The sequence below is a fragment of the Canis aureus genome, chromosome 19, assembly GCF_053574225.1.
Source record: "Canis aureus isolate CA01 chromosome 19, VMU_Caureus_v.1.0, whole genome shotgun sequence".
Taxonomy (NCBI): Eukaryota; Metazoa; Chordata; class Mammalia; order Carnivora; family Canidae; genus Canis; species Canis aureus.
The window spans coordinates 12,889,310-12,901,858 of record NC_135629.1 but is presented as its reverse complement, the minus strand read 5'-3'; the positions used below and the strand labels follow the sequence as shown (position 1 = coordinate 12,901,858).

Here is a 12,549-nt window from a genome sequence, read left to right as displayed (position 1 = left end):
GAATGATTATCTATAAGTCAGCACTTTTAAATAAAACTCAAAATTGCCATAAGCACAGGAGTTGTTTTATTACAATATTTTTCGCTGACAGTTGGCTTCTTATTATAATCTATGAGCAAAATATTTACTGTGAATTGCAATGCTTTCACAGAAATTATGACAAAACTCTGATAGATGGAGCCTAGGCAACAACAGGGTAAAGAACTAGCAGATGATTTGTAAGAAAATGCATGAAGTACATGGGAATATTTTTTATAGTGAGTACTGATTGACTCTGACCCTACAAAGTTCACTTTCATATGGGCTACTTCTCTTGTAGAGGGCAGGTTAAAACACACACACACACTTGGCACATGAGTCATCCTGTACATTCATATTTTAAAGTACTTATGTTTCTTTTTGGCAGTTAAACATGTTTTCTTAAAAAACGCATTCTGCTTTTCTTAGCACTTTGCTCTTAAAATGAAAACAAAAAGAACAAAATGGAAATCTAAAATGATACTCCAGAAACAATGAATGATTAAGGTTAGACTGTAATATATTACATACATCAGTTGTAAGCAACAAAAAATAATACTGTATTTTTGCTTTCTGATCCATTTCTATGTTTACATTTCTAATATAATTATTAGCATTTAACACTGAGATGTGAACATGTGTTTCAGAAACAATTTCTATAATCATTCATTAGCCTATTTTTGTGACTTTGGGTGCCACTGCAGTTAAGGAATAAATCCCTAATTAACCCACTGATTTATTCCATTGAATACATCACTCATTCCTTGCAAACATCTCCTGGACCAATAAATAAATTTTCAGTATCTGAAAATTTTCCTCAAAACAAAGTATTTGCTTCCATTTTGACAAGTCTGATTATAGCCAGAATACAATTGAGATAAAGTTGTTCTGTACCAAAATGTAATAAGATAAAGCCTATTTATAAAAACCATTTGACCTTAAGTTTTTAGAATAAATATTTGAAGCTGAATGAAATGTCATCATGCCAGAGCTACAGTATCAGAAGAAAACCAGATGGGCTGCAAATGGGCATAAGGTCTTCAAAGAACTTAGGAAATTAAAAATGATATAGGAAAAACTGGGGCCATATATTCCAAGTATCTTATGGGAGACAGGTGGATCACTGAGTCTGTAAAGTTCTATCCAGCTTAATATAGAATATTATGTATCTGTCACAACAGTCTAAGTTTTCTTCAGTAATAAATGATCCCCAATATCAGTAGCTTATGAAAACAAATCTTTATTTCTCACTTGTGTTTCATGTACAGTATAGTTCAGAGGCAATTCTACTCATATCATTTTCCTACTGGGTCCTGAAACAACAGAAATTCTCAATATTATGTGTCTTTACAGAAGAGAAAAAAAGAGAGCCTAGTAAAGTAGGTTCTGGCTCTTAAAGCTTCTACCTAGAGTGATACTCATCAATTCTTTTATATTTTACTCTTTTATATTTTATTTATGAAAATCAGATGGTCATGCCATAGTTGAAAAGGTGGGATGTACAGTCTTCCCTTTTAGAAGAGGAATGAATATTGATGAGCAATGATACTGTACCAGGGTACCAGATGATGATGGAAACTGGCATACTGTATTTCAAAATGATACAAACCTATGTACTTAGGAAAGGGTGCAGGGGAATTGAGAATAAGAGAAGTATCTGGATGCTAGGGTAGGAAATAAATGGAAAGAAAGAATAGTAGTTTCAGGACAAATTGTGGCAGACTCTGAATGTCTAAGAAATTTGGATAGTAATGTTATTCTCTAGAAAGAAGTTCGTTTTAGGTTAGGTATCCCCACAAGTAGAGCCTTAGGGATTGCAATTTGTTTATCTGGGAGGTGATCCCAGGAAACAAAAGTGAGGGATCAGGAAAGAAGGACAAGAAAGGAAGAGTAGCCAATAGCAAGTGCATTATTGAACTGGTTACTGCTGTGGGCAATCCCAATAGGGACGAATTGAGGAGCTGTGTCAATCTGGGTCCTCCAAGAAGGAGATCCCAGGACTATGTTAAATATGAAAACACTATTATGGGAAAGGTCTTGAGATAAAATGAGGGGGGTAAATCATCCCAGACTGCCACATAGTCCACAGAAATTTCAAAAGGGCAGTGGGAAGTGCTAGAGTCAAAGTTGTCCATCAAAGGATTCTCAAGGAGCAGATTTGCCAGTCCTTAGATGGGAGCAGCATGGCTTCAGTGTGTATATGGAGGTAGATTTCAGAGCCCCGCAGCCTAGATCTTCATTCAATGATGTCCCTTGTAGTTGAAGGTCTGCAAGCTACACTCCCAAGGACACCCACCAAAGGAATGTTCTTATAACTACTTCATATAAAATTTGCCTTAGAATCGTTTCTGTAGGGGTGCCTGGGTGGCTTAGTCAGTTAAGCATCTGCCTTTGGCTCAGGTCATGATCCCAGGGTCCTGGGATCAAGCCCCACATCAGTTTCCTGCTTGGCCGGGAGCCTGCTTCTCCTTCTCCTCCTGCTGCTCCCCCAGCTTGTGCTCTCTTGCTCTCTCTCTGTCAAATAAATACATAAAATCTTAAAAAAAAAAAAAAAAAAAAAAAAGGAAAAGGAATCATCTCTTTAAAAAGAGTCAGGCTGGAGCATTTATCTACTAATTCAGTTTCACCATCATTTACAGGTTGTAGCAGTGCTAATCCTCATTTTTCCATGTGCATGGAATAAGCAAGCTCCTGAGGTTTTGGAGAAAGTTCTAAAGACAAGAAGCAGAAATATGTAGTAGGTGTTTATGGTGGAGATGCTGTCAGAATTCACATGAGCCTTCTATTACATCTGAGTTTGGAATCAAGAATGAGCCTAGGGTTGTGATACAGAACCTCAAAAAAGCATCTGCTGAAATGCTAATGGAAGTATACGAGCAGATCGAAGACACATATCTAAAGTATACCAAAAGTATACTGTAGAATGATTTATCTACCTGGAGGACATAGGAAAAGAGACAGTGGGGACAAGAAGACCATAGTAATTGTCCTGGTATTAGGTCTAGAATTATTGAGTGACTCTGTAGTTACATATGTCAGGCTTGTCTCCTGACTTCTGGACAAGGTACTTAAATTTTCTGATACTCAACTCCCTCATCTACAAACAGGAATATAGTAATACCTACCTGATAAATGTTCTTGCTGTGGGGAAGTTACTTAATTTTCTAAGCCTTCATTTGTTTCTCTGATAATGGGGATATAAGAATGTCCATCTAATAGCACTGCTATGAGGATTAAATGATTGGGCAGATTCTATTTGTTGCCCAATCAACATCGATTCCCCAGTATTGCCTTTCTAATACACTTGAGGGTGGGAGGAGGCAGCAATGTTCTTAGACTACTTCATCAATTTGCTTATTTGCACGTAGTGGTAGCCATTTGATGCAGTATGGCCAAAGAATTGTGAGATACTACTAAATGTGACTTCTGGGAAAGCTATTCATTTGCTGATAAATGAAACAGAGTAAGCAAAAGACTCCATTGACATATACATTTTGACTTTCCCTCTTCATTTTCTTTATGCCGCAAATGCCAAATGATCCCCAGACCTTGAATAGTCTTTTTTTCTGTGTGAGGAGAAAAGCCACATTTTAAAGATAGTGGTACAGAAAGAACTTGGATGTTTGAGGACTGTCTTGGCTAACTAGAATGACCTGGATTAGCACTTCCAAAGCTTTTTGTCATATAAAAGAAATACGCCCATATTTCATTTAGTTGGGTTTGTTACACACAACTGAGCATAATCCTGACTAAAATCAATAAATAAGGTGCTTTATAGAGTGTCTTACATAGGTATTTATAAATGCAGATATATTTAACGCATATTTATTATCTATATTATGTATGTATTTATATATAGATATAAATTTTAGCTACAACCATTCGTGTGTTAGTGTTATGGTTTCTTTTAGCAGTGAGAGATAATTATAGTTCTAATCCAAGGGTACAGAAAGATGGTAATTAAGAAACAAGTAAGTAAGTAATAGTATCCAAAACCCTTGTCCACTGATGTTTGGAAGGAAGAATCAGGAGCCTAATGACTCAAAGACCAAAAAAATGGAGATCTGAGGACTTGACAACAATATTAACAAATGGCTAACAGTTTTTAGTGCTCACTATGTGCCAGGCAAGTTTTAAGGACATTGCTAGGCTTAATTACTGAACAATGGTGCCACTAACAGACACAGGGCAATTGAAGCAACACAGTAATGAGGAAATGATCAGTTTCACCCTGGGATGTGGTGACTAACAGGGCAGCCAAATCTCCAGGGCAAAAGGAAAAGAGTATCTGTTTCTTGGCAGAGTAATTGGGATTTGGGATATTTGGACTGGGAAAGGTCCACTTATGGTCAGAATTAAAGAGAGTAGAATAGGAGAGACGGCAAGGGAAAATTCCAGAGAGACAGAAGAGAATCCAGAAGAGAGTCTGTACAGATGAAGTAAAAAGGTTATCTCTTTCCCCCAGGAAGATGCTGAGTAGTCCTACTGCCACAGACATAAGCAGCTGAAACCAGGACCCATGTCATCTTCCACAAAACACTATCATGAATGCTCAGGGAATGGTACATTCTATTGGAAATAAAAATATTAGAAATCCTCCCTTGTTTCAACTCTTCTTAATAAATATAATCTTGTGAGTTTAACTATTATAGAACTCAAAGTATGTCTGGAGAGTTTTTCTTGGTGTTTATAATATATGACAAATAACTATAAATGCCAAACTTTGAGAAATTGTGGAGATTTACAGTGATTTCCAAGAACTAACATATATATGATCTATTTTCATAATGACTTACTTCTTAGTCCAACATGGCGATTTGAGAAGGTATTCCAGTTAATGGAGGACATTCTGGCTAATTGGAATATTGTTAATTTGAGATTTATTTTCCTTGGGTGTTTTACCACAGTTTTGACTGTAGTGTAATGGTAGTGCTCATTTATGTATACTATGTAAATAACTTCATCTATTAAGTTTTATAAAAATAAATCAAACATTTTACCATGTTTCATTTTATTTAATGTATCTATATAATAAAAACATATAGTATTTGTGAAGTTTTTAAACAAAATTAAAAATTTTTTTTCAAATAGTAGAACTAACCAAAATCCTGATGGAGGCAATACATCAGTGTTGAAAAGCAATTTTCCTAGCTACTCTAATAGGCATCATGCCCAGTGATGTGCTGGCTGCTAACTGCAGGTTGAGAAGCCTCATCAGCAAGTGTTATAATGGGTTGGAAGCAAAAGGGGAAGAAGAGATTCATTTTCGCTCTTTCTGCCTCTGAATAAAATGTTTCACACCCCTTCAGTTCCTGTGGGTTTCACTAGTGGCACCTTTTAAAAATAGAATTACCAAATCTCAGCACTAGAAGCAATTTCGGGGGGGGGGGGGGTTACAGCAAAAGCCCTCATACCTTATGGGGGAATTTCTTTTATATCTCTTTATGCCTCTATGGTTTTGAAACCTCTGGAGGAGGTTAACTCACAACCTCAATATGGAGCCCATTCCATTTTAATTTAATTGTTTGAAATTTCTTTCTTCAAGCTAAAATCTTCCTTTCTGTAAATTAATAGTAGTATTAACAGAAGCAACAGCTACTGATGTTTGCATACACTGAACATTATATTTAGTTGCACCTAACAGAATCCATTCTTGCTACTTTCAGAAAAAAAAAATGTTTTTGAAACAGAGAATTAATTAGATACTGACAAAATTAGGAAGGCAAGTAGAATAGGCTGTAGGTGAGGTTTTCAGGAATATCTCCTCAAACAAGACCAAAGAACTGGCCTACCAAGGGTACCACTACCTCTGTTACAAATAGGAATAGGGGAGAAGTAAAAGCCATAGTAATTCCAAGATGGCACCACTTCACATTTGACACATGGCGAAACAAACAAAGGAAAACAAAGCAAAGCCAAACTAAGCTAAGCAAGCCTTTGTTCTATCTTGATCTATCTAGCTCTAATCCCTTCCACTAGTCTACATATGTGACAGTCTCCAGATTTTGTCTGTGTCTTTGTTACTATAATTGTCTTTAATTCCCCTCATGAGGGTGTTCATGTGAGTCATGCTGTTTTACAATTGTGGTGGGTAGAACTGAATATAGGGACATCTGAAGCAGCAAGTTGGAGAACTAATACTTTTCGTATACCATACATAGATTCTTCAATTTTTCGCCAAATTTTGAATTTGTTAAAGAATCCATCAGAACAAGCTGTGTAGGGAAACACAAGAGATTGAGACAGATGAAAATAAAGGTAATGCTTTGCTCTTTCTGAAATTTCTCTAATGATTTTGGTCTACTTTGATAGCATTAATTAGTTACATTTTTATAGCACTCCACTTAGTAAGAGGTATTATACAAATTTTAATTAGGAGTAAATAAAGGATCAACAACAGTAAGTGGATTCCCAGAGATTGCATACTCAGTGACAAAACTGGGAATTAAACTGAGAATTTTCCTCATATCCATTCCACTTCTGCCAAAGAAGAAAGAGTCCATTTTCTCATATTATAAAACCTGAAGCTCATGACACTTCTGTATGTATCAGTGGTATACTTAATGGATTTGACAACCGGAACAGATCATTTTTAATATTCCTTCTTCCTATGAAAGGATAATAACCTTAAGTGAAACAAATAGTAATAATGACCAGAAAAAGTGAAATATTTTTTGATTGAACTTGCACAATGATGAACCACAAAAAAAGAAAAAGTAGAAAAGAAAAAGAAAAAAAAAGAGATGTTAGCATGTTTTTTTCAAAAGGGGAAACCTTACATTTCGTATTACCTTACACTTATAAATAGTATCATAATTTTAGTTTTTGAGATATAATTTCTGCAAATTTGTCAATGACTTTATAAAAATTGATCTTTGCATATTTATGTTCAATAAATGATATTGCCAGATTTGTCACTCTTTCTTCACTTTGGTTAATCAATGTACACCTTGTAATCAATTTTTACTTTGTTTTTTTTTGTTTTTTGTTTTTTTAAATACTTTATTTATTTATTATTTATGATAGACATAGAGAGAGAGAGAGAGGCAGAGACACAGGAAGAGGGAGAAGCAGACTCCATGCCAGGAGCCTGACGCGGGACTCGATCCCGGGACTCCAGGATCATGCCCTGGGCCAAAGGCAGGCGCTAAACCACTGAGCCACCCAGGGATCCCTCAATTTTTACTTTGAAAGGTGTTTTTCACACAAAGCACAGATACATTGATTGATTTTCAACAAAAATAAAACTTCACATGTCCCATAGAATGAGAGAATAAAACCAATGCAGGTTCTGTTTCTTTTTTCTCTCTTTCTCCCTCCAATCACTGTACTTTTGCTTTTTTATTTAAAAACCTGCTGTTTAAATGCAGTAATGTATCATTTCACAGGACTATTTGACAAAGCAAACAAACAAAACTGTGCCTAATGCAAGCTCAAGCCATTCCAAAACATTATTTTTGAAACAAATGAAAGTGCATGATCCACATACATCTGGGAATAATTATATAACTGGGGAGTTCTCCAGTTCTCTTAATGTCCATTTTCCTCTTATTCCTTATTGTGAACTTGTTCACCCAAAACATGGCATTTTCTAGTCTCTCTTCCTGCTGACATATTCATGCAACTAAGTTTTGTTCAAGATGTAAGCAAAAGTATATGCAATGCAGTACTTCTAGAAGATTCTTTAAAATGTAAATGAAACACACTTATTTTTTTTCCTTCTTCATCCTGGAGGTGATAGTCTAATGGATATGTAGTGGCATGTCATTTTAGATTTAATTTGCGTTTCCCCAGTGACTAATGATGTAGCATCTTTTCATGCACTTATTGACTATTAATATCTCTCCCCTTTTCTCCATCTGTCCCTCTGACTCTGTCTCTGGATCTGTCTGTCTTTGATGAAGTTCCTTTTTAAAATCTTTGCCTTTTTAAAAAATGTTTTTGTTTGTTTGTTTTTTAGTTACAAGTATTTTACACTTTTTTGATATAATCCTCTAGCTGATACATGTGTTATGAATGTTTTCTTCCAATTTGTGGCTTGTCCTGTTGTTTCCTAAATGCTGTTTTTTTCAAGGCAACATTTAAAATTTTGATGGTTTAATTTCTCATTTTTAATGTTTTCTGGATTTTAAAATGTGTTCTATAAAAATGAAAATTGCAAACTCTATAAAGTTGCAAACTTTGTCTATTTTATTATAGAAGTTTTAGTCCTAAGTTTTACCTATAGATCTATGATCCATTTTGTTAATTTTTACATGGTATGAGGCAAAGGTCTACATTCATTTTTAAATATATGTATATTCAGCTAATCTAGCACAATTTGCTAGAAAGTCTTTACTTTTTATATTGAGTTACTTTGGCACATTTGTTAAAAATCAGTTGATATATACATTTGGGTCTATTTCTGGAGTTCTTATTATTTTCTATTAATCTATATCTACAGTCTATTATTAAATTGTTTTGGTATTATGTAAAGTCATCTGGTTTTATTTTTTATTTTCTATTTTTAAATAAATTTGGTTCTACTAGGACCTGTGCATGTTTTGATGTAAGTTTCTCAATTTCTTAAAAAACAAAACGTTACTGAATTTTTGACCGGGATTCCACTGAACCAACCCATGAATCGATGTTAGGAAAATATCTATATTAATATTAATTCTACCAATCTGTGAAGTTGATAAAGGTATTTAAAATTTTTTCTCATTACTGTTCTGTGTTTTCAGTAAAGCAATTTTGGACAGCTTTCTGTTAGATTTACTCCTATATATTTTATGATAATTATATCATCTGGAAGTAGGAAGAGTTTTTGCTATTGTTAAAACTGTCACTGTTTTCTTGCTGCCCACTTTCAGGATGGCTGCCTTCTGCTCCATTTTCTAGAAAACATAAAATAATTTGTTCTATGTCTCTTCAGGTGGACTTGCCACTCTATAATTCAGTTCACTCATTTGTCTTATGACTTTAGCTCTCTGATAGTCTAAGAAAGGGTTATGATTTTATAAATTATCTGACTTCCTCATTATTAGAATAGAATAACATTCTTTGTGGTTTCTGTATCCAAAGCAAACAGAATAGTTCATAGATTTTAGTATATTTTCATTATTTTCAGATCAAAATGCATTCTAATTTTCATTGTGATTTTTTTCATTGATTTATGAGATTTTTAGAAGCATATCACTTAATTTATCATTAGATTAATTTATATTTATTATTTTATTATTGATTTCAGTTGAATTCTATTGTATTAGAAAACATGTTTGTATGTTTTAAGTTAATTAAAATTTATTTGGGCTTACTTTGTAGAATATTGCTTATCTGCACCTGGCTAGGATTTGCATCCTCATGCTGTTGGCCATAGTGTCCTAAAATATAAATTAAAATAATTTAGTTAGTAGTTTTGTGTACATCTTCTATATCCTTATTAATATTTCAAATATTTATGTTATCAATTTGTCTATTTGTCTACTAATTCTATATGCTTTTGTTTCTTTTGAGACTATGCTATTAAATACATAAACATTTGGGATTGCTGTAGCTTGCTGATAAATTCACCCTCATGTAATATTGAAATATACTCTTTATCTGTGACAGTATTTCTTGTTTTGAAGTCTATTTTGTTCCACATTAATATAGCTCTATAATTAATTTCTTTTGATTAGTGTTTATGAGGCATGTCTTTCTCATCTGCTTGCTACCTGAAGGTACAGTCATTGTTCTACTAGAGAAATAGAACCAGTAGGCTAGGTAGATAGCAGTCACAAGAAATATCTGCAATTTATCAGTTTAGTATCAAATTTCTGGTATTTTATTGGACTGATGTCCTGTCCATGTCTTTATCCATCTATTGAAATATTTCTGAAGGGCCAATAGAATAGCTGGTAGTCAGTTGCAATTTGGGAAGATATCAATACAAATGGAAACTCTCTGTCAATAGAGTATTTCCTAACATTTGGCATTATACAAAGATCCATTGGCACAGGCTCATGCATCTTAAGTTGTACCTAAGGTTAGCCACTTTGCTGAGCTGAGGATGTTACTCTGTTTCCCACTTTTTCTGTAAACTCTTTCCTTTCTTTATGGGGAGCCTCAAGCTCACTGTTAGGAACAGACCAGTAGACCCACAGTAGCCAGGTGTTATTATTCATTTCTTACAGATTGTGTCAACCAAGTGAGCTGGAAAAAAAAAAACAAAACTACAACAACCAAGAACTCTAATGTTAATTAAAGTAATACATGCATACACATTTGTCTGGAGTAGACATAGTTAAATTAGTCAGGGTATAATTTGTCCATAGGCACTCGTTTTGATCTGAAATTGAAGACCTAGTCGTAGGTCTGGAATGAAAGGGAAAATAGGCAGTCCTTCTACAAATGAGTATAACATTACTTCGGCTTCAAAATTTAGGAGTAAGATATGTAGCCATTAATTTTGGTTCTAATAAGTGTATTTAATAAGCAGACTATAAGATCACATAATTACTATGTAGACTAAGACTATTTAATAACTACATTATACATAGTTATTATGGCATATAGTATGAAGTAGAGTTCCATTTTAGTTTTGAGAACTAGCTTTCCTCCCACACTAATAAATTAATGAACTGGTTCTTTAGTGATCCAACCATTGTTTCCTTTCTTTGAGTTTGGGAATTATAATAACTTACCTTTGATTATTCTTACTTGACGGTACTTTCCCAACCCACATTCACACTGTCCTATTTCTGTGTTTGTAAGACTGTAGACATCTTCAGCCTGATACTCCTTAGTAATTCCTTATAATATTTTTAGTGCTACATGTGTCTGGGGACTGCTGAGCCCTATGCATTACTCAGTTGCCCCTTTGATCTTGGGGGGCTTAGAAGATTTTGAACTGCATTTCCATCTTGCACTAAATTTGTTGGTTGTAAATCTGAATTCTGTTGTCACATTTAGCTGAGGAAAGCCAATCTTTTAACACTTAGCAATGGAAAGCATTTTGTGCAGTCTTTGTCTTTCTATTTCTAAGGTTAAGGTGGTGTGTGGGGAGAGAGATTACATTCAAACTAAAGCAAACTTCTCTTAATTGTTTTAATTTAAAAATACTTTTTCCATTCCTGCTCTGCAGATAAACATGGTTTCTGCTATTATAGAGCTTGTATTTTAGTACAGGCAAGAATAAATAAAAAATAACATTTTAGATAATTATAAAACATCTAAAGACCAAAATAAAAGTGATTATATTAGCAAGTAGAACTAGCTACATAATTTGAGAGCCCAGTGAAACATGAAAATATGGGGTCCCTTAATAAGGAAAATATATTGAAAATTTCAAGTTGACAATAACAGAACATGAAACCAGTCCTGAGAGAAAGGTTGTGAGGTTAGGGGGATGCAGAGAAGGTGGGAGGGGGTGAGCAGCAGGGACTTTATAAAGGGTTTTTCATCTCTTTAGGTAAAATTTCAGAGTTAACATGAGAAAGAACAGTCACTTCTATATGCCTGGGGGACAGAACAGCCCGTGGGGCTAAAGTATATGGGCCAAGTGAGAGAGCCGTGTAAGATGGAGCCTGGGAAAATGGCAGGGTAGTTCAATAGAGCCTTTTATGTCATGGCAAAGAATTAGAAAATGATGAGTAAGCTCTAATAAAAGCTTTAAGAGTTGAAAATTGTCCCATATGTTTGTGAGTCTGTAATATGCATTGATTCTGTCTTAAACTTTGCAATTTCCTTCTTTACCTCTTCAACAGTCTTTCTTCTGTACTTCCTGGTAGTAGGGAAAAAAAAAGACTGTTTCTATTCTCCCTTTTTCTCTTCCTCTCTTCCTTCTGAAGTCCTATTGGTATGATATGCCAAAATCATAAGTAGTATAAGATATTACATATATACAAAACATATAATATATATAACGTATATATATAATATACATGCATTATAGATATATGCATATTCTAGACATAATATTTATGTACATGCATATAAAACATATTACATTTGGTATAATCTTGAATATAGTACAAATGAGGGAAAAGCAACTAGTAATCTTTCACTTGGAAAACTTGTTTTTTTTTCTACATTAGCAATCTAAAAACTTATTGATTTAAATTAAAAATAAACTATATTACTATTTTTGCATTTAGGTTTTGTATACTTTCATAGGTATCAGTATAGATAAAATTTTTTTAAAAGATTTTTTATTTATTTATTCATGAGAGACAGAGAGAGAGAGAGAGAGAGAGGCAGAGACACAGGCAGAGGGAGGAGCAGGCTCCATGCAGGGAGCCCGACATGGGACTAGATCCCAGGTCTCCAGGATCACACCATAGGCAGAAGGTGGCGCTAAACTGCTGAGCCAACCGGGCTGCCCAAGTATAGATAAAATTTGATGCTAAATTAATTCTATCCTTTTCGTTAAAATGATTTAGAATTTATTGATTCATTCAGTATTCCTTTATTTACTGATTCATTCAATGTCTATTTATTAACCACCCTCAGTGGACCAGATACTTGCCAGACTATGGTTCCTGAAGATAAAACATTATGTAATAAAATTAA

General features: G+C 34.2%; 2 long non-coding RNA genes across 12 annotated transcripts in view; one reads left to right on the top strand and one right to left on the bottom strand.

Moving 5' to 3' along the window:
- LOC144289652 (uncharacterized) overlaps positions 1-12,549 on the top strand; it is a 98,709-nt gene that overhangs the window by 32,737 nt on the left and 53,423 nt on the right. The gene's annotated exons all lie outside the window — the stretch shown is intronic.
- LOC144289650 (uncharacterized) overlaps positions 1-12,549 on the bottom strand; it is a 70,933-nt gene that overhangs the window by 34,452 nt on the left and 23,932 nt on the right. For 3 of the 8 annotated variants that reach the window (XR_013357478.1, XR_013357479.1, XR_013357477.1), the window contains exons 3-4: positions 11,734-11,830; positions 9,315-9,380 (exon numbers count right to left, since the gene is read on the bottom strand). This is a non-coding gene — a long non-coding RNA (uncharacterized LOC144289650). Of the gene's footprint in view, positions 1-5,016; positions 6,234-9,314; positions 9,381-11,733; positions 11,831-12,549 lie in introns of those variants that run through there. The other 5 variants (XR_013357482.1, XR_013357481.1, XR_013357480.1 and 2 more) reach the window with 3 other exon arrangements.